At 49.0% G+C, this 9,549-nt stretch overlaps 1 long non-coding RNA gene across 3 annotated transcripts; it reads right to left on the bottom strand.

Annotated features, from left to right (window-relative positions):
* Positions 1-278: 278 nt before the first annotated feature.
* Positions 279-7,295, bottom strand: LOC120095640 (uncharacterized). Of its 3 annotated transcripts, none has more exons than XR_010056076.1 (3): positions 7,087-7,295; positions 2,263-2,489; positions 279-594 (listed from the first exon to the last, which is right to left on the bottom strand). It is a non-coding gene; the product is annotated as an uncharacterized LOC120095640 (long non-coding RNA). The 3 variants fall into 3 exon arrangements; XR_010056077.1 differs by having other exon boundaries at positions 7,144-7,252; XR_005491276.2 differs by lacking the exon at positions 7,087-7,295 and adding an exon at positions 6,039-6,499.
* Between the last annotated feature and the right edge of the window lie 2,254 nt (positions 7,296-9,549).

Raw genomic sequence — 9,549 nt, 5'->3', positions numbered from 1 at the left:
TCCTTGTTGCTCCCCTGATCAGGTTTGACTCAGTCCCACCTCTCAAAGTTAGTCACTGTAATAACCACTTGGCTGTGTTGGGCCACACTGGGGTTCCTTCCAGCCTATCTGTTGATCTGTAGCATGGCTAATATGCAAAATACCTGGCCACATATATCTACCTTAGTTCACTGCTGTTGTGTGACAAAACTTTTCCTGGGGAGATGCCACACACCTGTCTACTCACCCCAGATAGGGAACCAATGCCAGACCAAAGTGCAGAAATCACCAAAGTCCACTTTGGTGAACCGAAGACCTTTATTGGGGGTACTTATAGGAATGTAGGTGAGAGGTTACTTAGAGCAGAAACGACTCAAAGACAGCTGCCTCACCAAAGCCCACCCTGGCCTGGATCATCTCACAGAGCTGGGAACCTGGAGCACACTGCACAGCCTGCAGGCAGCTCGACAGGTTGTAGACTGTCCTTTCCAGGTGTCTTGGTTGGTCTAAACCTCTTCCAGGCAGCTCAGCTGGTTTCTGTTTCTTCTAGGCAGCTGGTCGTCTGGCCTGCGTCTTCTTTGCAGCTGTTCTTTGAGAGTCATTGTTGCGGCTTGGCTAGTTTGAAAATAATAAATATATAAATTTCTATATAAATACAGATATAAATATATCTATATAGATATTTTATATAGATATAAATATATTTATTAGATATAAAATATAAATATAGGAATTAAAATATATAAATACATAAAATATAAAAAATAAAATATGAATTTTAAAACTCTCAGCTTTTATTTTAGTGGGGAGGAGGGGGTTAGTGAATTTGATCAGTTTCAGGGACTTCCTGAGGCCATCTTAAAGGAAATTCACCTTCATGTTTTAAAGAGCTTCTCATCAGGATGGAATGATTCATCAAAGAAACTGTTACACAGTATTCTACTTCCTATTCCAGCTCTTACATTTTTGGGTTATTTTACTGGGCTCTTATATCCGTCACCCTTCTCTACCCCAATCCCTTCCAACCCCCCAACACTAGGTAGAGGGGAAAGGGGGCTTAGATCTTTTTAGATTACTTCTTGCTGATTAGGGATATAGAGTTCCTTAGGGTAAGTCCAATCTCCATTGTCAGGATATCTTCAACTACTGCTACTACTACTACTACTACTACTACTACTACTACTACTACTACTATTACTACTACCACCACCACTACCACTACATCCTCCTCCTCCTCTTCTCCTTTTCCTTCTAATTCTTCTTTTTCTTCTTCACATTCTTCTTGTTCTTCTTCCTCTTCCTCTTCCTCTTCCTCCTCCTCCTACTCCTCTTCCTCTTCTTCTTGTCTTTTTGCTCATGACCACTTGTTTGACCAACAGCAACCAGGAGCAGCAGGGGGAACAGCAGCCAGCCCAGGCCTTCTTGGGGGCTCTCCCGTTTATACCTTCTCTAGAGTCCCCAGAATTAAACTATCTGCAGCTGGCAAAAAATCATGTCCTTCCTAGAGCACAAGACAATCATAGTGTTGGGTTTGGGTTGGAAGCTGAGAAAATGCACTTCAGATATGAAGCTTAAAACTGAAAGCCTTATTTATTTATTTATTTATTTATTTATTTATTTATTTATTTCATATTATGAGTAGACTGTCACTGTCTTCAGACACACCAGAAGACGGCATCAAATCCGATCACAGATGGTTGTGAGTCACCATGTGGTTGCTGGGAATTGAACTCAGGACCTCTGGAAGAGCAGTCAGTGCTCTTTTATTTTTTTCTCCCCCCCCCCCCCCCGGAGCTGGGGACCGAACCCAGGGCCTTGTGCTTCCTAGGCAAGCGCTCTACCACTGAGCTAAATCCCCAACCCCATCAGTCAGTGCTCTTAACTGCTGAGCCATCTCCCCAGACCCCAGCTTTACTTTCTGAATGCTCAGGGATGTGGTCAGTTCGGAATTTGAACTGCATCCCGAAGAGAGATTGTATGACATTTTTAAAGGATGGGAACACAAGATGAGGGGAGCTGGGGAGAGCTACAGTGTTATCCAATTATATGTTGACACTATGGGTTAAGCAAGGGCGTACTGGTTGGAGACTGGACCGTATCCTGAGCACCCGGCTTCAATGTCCTTAATTCATTGTCCTAGACATTAGATCGGGAGCTCAAAGCCCTTCACTCATCTCCCTAGGCGTTAGGTGTGGAGCTCAGTGAGTACAATAGCCAATTCATTGTACGTTTTTACGACTTATGCACCCTGGTTTAGATAGCAGCAATTTCTATATTCCTTACCCGTTAACAGACAATTAAGGAAGTGTTTGGAGGAGCAAGATAGGAGTTCATTCCTAGGCCCTGGGAACATGAACTTGTTTCACCACGCCAGCAAAACAGAGGTTGTCCTTGAGATGACTGGACTCAGATGGCTGTTTACAACAGAAGCCGCTCAGCTACTGGGAAGTCCTCAGCTCCCCTAGGGCCTCAGACCTTGAATTCAGTTTCTTCCTAGGATTAAATGGAGTCTGAAAATGAAATGGTAGTACTTAGAACAGATCTGTTTTTGCTTGTTCCCAGCAAGTGTTTGTGACTGTGAGCAAACTGAAGCGGCCCCGTATCCCACACCTGGGATTCAAACATAGTCGCAGGACATAACTTGGTTTTAAAAGAAACCAAAATCCTCACTACATAATTCTTTCCGCCTGCTCTTCCCTGACGATCCCGGAGCCTGTAAGTGACTATAGACGCCCACCAACGGATCAGGAAGAGCACCTCGCAGCAGTAACATGGGTGACTATAGACACGCACCTAGGGGTCAGGAAGAGCCGCCTCCAACAGTAACAGCCATTTGCTCTCAGCAGCGTCACCAGTGGTTATGAGACTGACGACAGTGATCTATGGGTGTAGACGGACAGACTGCCTGTGGGCAGTTAGACAGACACATCACACCCATCTAGTAAAACCTTAGAGGTTGCTTCCCCGTGGGGACTTATGACCTCCCAGCTGTGGGCTTTTGTTACAGCTTACAGTACTGGCTGTGAGTTCCCTCTTGTGGAGCCTTACCTATGACAGACGACGAGCCACTATTGCACAAGCAGGCGCGTCTTGCCTAGCATAACCGTATTTCAGCATGTAGGACCAATAGCTAAGCTGGAATGTTGGCTTTCTCCAACCAGCAGCCTGCTCTGACAGTACACAAACGCGTAGACGGCAGGATGGGTGTTTCCTGTTTACTCCCAGCTTAATTTCCCCCTGCAGCTGAAACATGGGCATGAGTTGTTTCAGTAGGGTCTTACTGTCTAGTCCTGGTACGCAACCTATGGTATACAGTAGCAATAGCCTTAATGACCCTTGGAGCTGTGGGGGGTTCCCTGGCCAACAACTCATAGGAGGTGGCCCACTCCCGGCACTGGGGTTTTCCTTCAATAACCTTATGATCTCTGGGAGTGTCCATTTCCATGCGTGAAGGGTACCTTTTGGATTTAAACCTTTTAGATGTTATTTTAACCCATTTTTCCTTTCAGTTCACCCAGCGTCGGCAGGATTGTGAGGTAGGTGGTAGCGCCAGTGTACCTGGTTGTCTCCCCAAATATGCAAAACACTCAGAGGTTATTCTTATCAAAACCTTTCCAGATGACAGGCAGGATAAAATCCCGAACCATCGCCCCTTAACCAATAACCAGCAGGGCCCCATCTGTTTTCATGAGGTGTCAGGTGACCCCAGCGGTTCACAACTAAGGAGGTACTTGTACTGGTCAGTAATGTGCGTCAACTCGACACAAGCTGGAGTTATCGCAGAGAAAGGAGCCTCCCTTGAGGAAATACCGCCATGAGATCCAGCTGTAAGGCATTTTCTCAATTAGTGATCAAGGGTGGGAGGACCCAGCCCATTGTGGGTGGTGCCATCCCTGGGCTGGTGGTCCTGGATTCTATAAGAAAGCAAGCTGAGCAAGTCAGGGGGAGCAAGTCAGTAAGCAGCACCCCTCCAAGGCCTCTGCATCAGCTCCTGCTTCCTGACCTGCTTGAGTTCCTGCCCTGACTTCCTTTGGTGATGAACAGTATTGTGGAAGTGTAAGCTGAATAAATCCTTTTGCTCCCCGACTTGCTTCTTGGTGAGGATGTTTGTGCAGGAATAGAAACCCTGAGTAAGAAGATACCAAAGTCACGCATAAGCAGGGTCTAACACAGCATGGGAAGGTTCCATCCATTTGCTGCTTCCTCCACCGATCAAGACTGGGTATGAAGTGTGGATAGAGGAGCGAGGTTACTCAGCCCCTGTGACCCTCAGTCATTCTCCCTGAGCCATTTCATTTCCGTATCCTGGAGCTCTTCCACAGAACCTCCCTCCTCCTCTCCATCCTTGATGTGCTAGCTCTCTTGCTCCGTGAGCCTGACTTAATCCGTTCAGCCTTACTCAGGGCCAAAGGGAAATGTGGTCTTGCTCTCCACTGCTGGCTCCCCGGGTCAGACGGGCGCTTTGGATGTGCCTGTAGCTGTTACCTCCCCGTTCACCAAATCTGGCTGTTGGAGGAGTTCCTGGCTGGGTGAACCCCCTCCAACCCTAGAATAACCTTGGGAACAGTTATCCAGCCTGGGACAGGCTTGGTGGTTTTCTCCTGTTCCACCAGGAGGGTCTTCTGTGAACAACTCTTCAGGTTTTAAGCTGCCAGAAGCCCCTTAGCACACAGTCTGGCTTTCTTTCTATGTTTCTTCCCCCCTCAGGAACTCCAGTGAGACACAAATCCTGCCACCATTGTCTCCAGAAATACGGCCCTCTTCTCTGCTTCCCCCCACCCCGTTTTCTCAATCTTTGTCTCTGGTTGTTGCCTCTTTTGCTTTACACATGCTCTTTGCTCCCCTGTCTAAGTCACTGAGATCTGTCAAAGCCTTTCCTGCTCTTTGAAGGTCTTGCTCCAACAGACTCAGCAAGATCCACAGCAGGCTTGAGGTCCCTGGTGGGTCAGCCTTTGAACTCCTCCACCAACAGCACTCCATCTGGACCAGTGAGCTGGGGTTCAAACGCAGCCCCTCTAATCCCTAGTTCCCTCAATCACCCCTGTCCCTCATCTATGGTCCGTCAGCCCCTGATATTCATGAGGACCTCAGACTAAGATAGCCGAGTGTTCCTAATGGTTCCCAGAAGCTAATCCATCAGGGACGGGAGGTTACTTTACTCAGTTTTCCTGTGTCTCTGGCAGTCAGACTGCTCCCATGGCCCACAGCCTCTCAGGGCAGGGCGGGACAGGCTGGTCCTCCACCGTCCACTAAGTCCAGCAGTTCAAATGTGGAGTGTTTCCTGATCACATCAGTTTCTTGCACCAAAGCAAGGTTAATGCCCCCGCCTGTATGTTGGGTCTTAGATTTTCCCTCTTCCTACTAAAGGTCGGACTCGAGAATCTTCTATTGTGTTTACAGTCTTCCCCTCTTCCCCTCTCTCTGAATCTTCCCATGGGTCCCAAGTTCTCACATTCCAGGAAGAGATTTTAGCCTCCAAACTGTAAGGAGCACCAAGTTAACACCTTCATTGCTTCTCTCCTTTATCTAACTCACCTGCCAGATCCTAGCACAGAGAATGCTGCCCATCTCCCTTTCTCCTCACAATTGCCCCTTCACACAAACAGTTCCTTATGCTCCATCCTGGCCTCTTGTGGTTTCTAACTACACACAACAGTGGACAGGCAGCCTCCGCCTCCGCGACTGACAATCTCCCCCTTGTGAGAAATCTCCAAGACTGCCAAGTTTCCTCCAAACCGTTAACTGTTTTCAGGGCAACTCCACGTTCCTGGGGTAGACCCCGGTCATCAAGCAGGCATGGCCCTCCATGTCACATAGATGAAGATAGCCATCCTAAGATTTCTCCCACAGACGGTCCGTGTGTCCCACAGACATCAGGGTCACCTGATGACTCAGCCCTAGTTACTCATCTTGCTACCCATGACGAGAACCATGCAACTGCAGTCACACAGAGGCACGCCAATGCACACCGTACAGGAAAGGACAGCTCTTTGGGAATTTCCTCCCGGGAAGCTCGGTTGCGCACCTTGCTACCCCTCCCCCCCACCAGGGCCACTCACTTGAAGCTCCCCAAATTCATCTTCGGTTGCCAATTGTGTTGTGTGAAAAACTTTTCTTGGGGAGACTCAAGACACATGTCTATTTTAGATAGGGCTCCCAGGACAGACCAAAGTATAGATAACACCAAAGTGACACAACAGAGAAGGAGCTTCTTGCCCACAGAGTGACCCCGCAACACAGTGTTTGAGGTGAAATGCTCCCCACGGGCTCGTGTTCTTGAAGGTCAGAGAAACGTTGCTTTCTGAGAGAGTGGGTGGTGATGGGGGTCTTATCAAGGCGATTGGGAGCGGGGCCAGGTGTAAAGGATAAGGAGCTGAATCAGGAAGTGGCTGAAAGGGGCGTGGCCAGGTGTAAAGAATAAGGCGTTGAATCAGGAAGTGACTGAAAGGGGCGGGGCCAGGTGTAAAGGATAAGGAGCTGAATCAGGAAGTGACTGAAAGGGGCGGGGCCAGGTGTAAAGAGTAAGGCGTTGAATCAGGAAGTGGCTGAAAGGGGCGGGGCCAGGTGTAAAGGATAAGGAGCTGAATCAGGAAGTGACTGAAAGGGGCGGGGCCAGGTGTAAAGAGTAAGGCGTTGAATCAGGAAGTGGCTGAAAGGGGCGGGGCCAGGTGTAAAGGATAAGGTGCTGAATCAGGAAGTGGTTGAAAGGGGCGGGGCCAGGTGTAAAGGGTAAGGTGCTGAGTCAGGAAGTGGCTGAAAGGCTTTGATATTTTGTAGCAGACTTCCTGTTCGCTCGCTAAGATGTGAGCTGGCCCAGTGTAGCGCTCCAGTCACGGCGGAGCCTGCTACTTCTGTGTCTTTTCTGCCATGGTGAACTGTAGCCCCTCATGAGCTGACACAAACCCTTCCTCTATGTTGCTTTTCATTGTGTATTTGGTCATAACTATCGGAAATAACTAAGACCTGCCATCTGCTGTCTCTCCAGGCTCCAGGACTCATTCTAAATTCTTTTCTCACCGCCCAACCATCCCTCAGTCTTCCCGACTTTATTTCTATCACAAACCACAGGCCCGACCCTCCTCTCACTGCTGTCCTCTGGTCACTCACCACCATCACCGGGCTGAACCACACTCAGCAGCCAGGTCACCCTCTGATTCCTCTCACCTAGCAGCCAACCTTCTCACTGGTAAATCCCATCCTTTCTTCGGAATCCTTAGCAAAGGTCAAACCCTCTTGGTACCCACAACCCAGCGGCAGGCCCACCTCCCACGATGATATCCAGCCCACCAGCCGATCCCACAACCCCAGCTCCCAGCCCGTTCTTGTGCGCACTGAGCCTGGAACAGTTGTTCCAATGTTGTGGCTCCAGGGCCTTTGGACTTAGGGTGCCTTGGAATTCCCCATCCTCCATGGTTGTGAATCTGCCTGTTTCATAAATCACACCCAATGGCACAGAATGCTTTTCTTGACCCTTCTGTTGGGGGCCCTCCGTCTGTGGCCCAGCTGCTAAGGCCCAACCGAGCTTTCGTTACTTTGAAAGTCACCTTGTTAGTATTCTGCTAATCTTATTATTCCCCATATACAAACAAAAACTCAGGGAGGGCAGAACCTCGTGTTCCTTATGGTGTTCCAGCACTTTCTACGGTGCGTAGGATCTCTAGGTGTTTCTGGACACTCCTGCATCTAGTCAATGATTAAAGGATGAATGGGAGAGCTAGGTTTGTCTGCCACACCTTCCCCCTTCTCCAGATCTTTATGACTCTTTTCTTATCCAACTAACCACTCAGGGTCGCCTTTAACCCTGACCAGAGTCATTCATGAATGACTAACGAAAAGCCGGAGAGTACGTTATGAGGACTCTCCCTCTGGGTGACAGCTGCTGGGGGCCATTAGCTTCTTCTGTGACCTTGCCTGTGAAGATAAAGGACTATGTGCCACATGTCTGGCCACAGAGTCTTCGGATTGGCTTCTCAACCTTATCAGCGTCACCGTGAAGCCTCTGAGCTATCCTGACACAAATTGTTTTCATTAATTCCGAGAACCCAAGGAAGCCATGCACCCTCCTGCGATGGCTGACTAAGGAGTATGCGCTCCTTCCTAGAGTCATGTTGCAGACCCTAGTGGCCTCTGTCTCATGGACTGTCATAGCTGAGGATGCCCCTCAGGAGAACTCCATGCCACAAGTCAACACAGAGCCGCTGGGCAGAAGAAGGGTGTTTCCGAGGGCCTCGGTTACAGACTGAGTCTTCCTCTCACTGAAAATACAACAAAGGGGGCTGTGGGGAGTGAGGCATGGTACAGGAATAGGGAGTGTGGGGGATGGAGAGTGGGGGGATATGATAGTAGGGGATGGAGGGTGGAGGGTGGGGGATGGAGGGTGGTCTGTAATTCTGGTACTATGAAAGCTGAGGCAGAATGCTTTATGAGTTTCAGGCCAGTGTGAACTACAGAGTGAGACAGTCTGAAAAGAACAAAAAATACAATAAAAACAAATGATTTGTTGCTCACAGAAAAACCACACTTACAAATAACATGTCCATCAAAGTGCCCATGGGTGTTGGGGCTCATGGTGAGATAGATTCAATGTTTTGTCTGTGACTCTTTGGGACAGTGGCCCAAGGTATCTCCAGGAGCCTCCAATGTCATCTTTTTCTGCTTAGTCCCCACCTCCTGAGTAAGGGAAGAAAAGCAGAGGCAATGACGCAACTGCAGGTGGCAAGGACTTGGGATTTTATTACACAACTTTGTTTAGCTGCAAGGGAGACTGGGAAATGGATTCTCGTTGGGCGACTCTGTCTCTCAGAGAAGTGACGGTAGACATCTGAAGTCTCAGTGGGTAAGAGCACCGGCTGCTCCCGCAGAAGCCCTGGGGTCACTTCTCAGCACCCACACAGCGGCTCACAGGACTCCAGCTCCAGGGGGTCTCGCGCACACCCTCTTCTGGAATCTTTGGGCCGCACGTGCACATGGTGCACATACATAAGTGCAGGGAAACCATCCGTGTACCTAAAACACAATAAACAAATCTAAATCTTTCAAACGTGTGTGCACTCCAGATAGGACACCGAGGACAGACTGAAGAACAGTTCCGCCCATGACCAGCTCTGTGGGCCAGGGCTGCAGTGATTTGGCTTCCTTTTGGGGAAAGGGTAGGGGGTTATGGGCACAGACTGACTCAGAAGCAGCCACATCTCTGAAAGTCCAGCACAGGCAAAGGCGGCATCCTGAAGACCCCCATGGGACGTGCAGTCAGGGGGAAGATGGACACCTTCAACTTATTCCTTTATAAAACTTTGTGAATCTTGTAACTTTTCAGGAACTCTGTTTCTGTCTTGTGCTTTTGAGACGATGTCTTACTGTGTGGCCCAGACCGGCCTCCAACTTTTAGTCCTTCTTATGTGACCCACAGGCTGGCATTGTGTGCATGTGTGTGTGTGTGTGTGTGTGTGTGTGTGTGTGTGTGTGATGAGTGTGTCTGTGTGTGTGATGTATGTGTCTGTGTGTGTGATGTGTGTGTCTGTGTGTGTCTGTGTGATGTGTGTCTGTGTGTGTGATGTGTGTCTGTGTGTG

The sequence above is a fragment of the Rattus norvegicus genome, chromosome 11 (genome assembly GCF_036323735.1).
Source record: "Rattus norvegicus strain BN/NHsdMcwi chromosome 11, GRCr8, whole genome shotgun sequence".
In the NCBI taxonomy this organism is placed as follows: domain Eukaryota; kingdom Metazoa; phylum Chordata; class Mammalia; order Rodentia; family Muridae; genus Rattus; species Rattus norvegicus.
The sequence above is the reverse complement of the archived record's forward strand: the minus strand, read 5'-3'. Positions and strand labels throughout refer to the sequence as shown.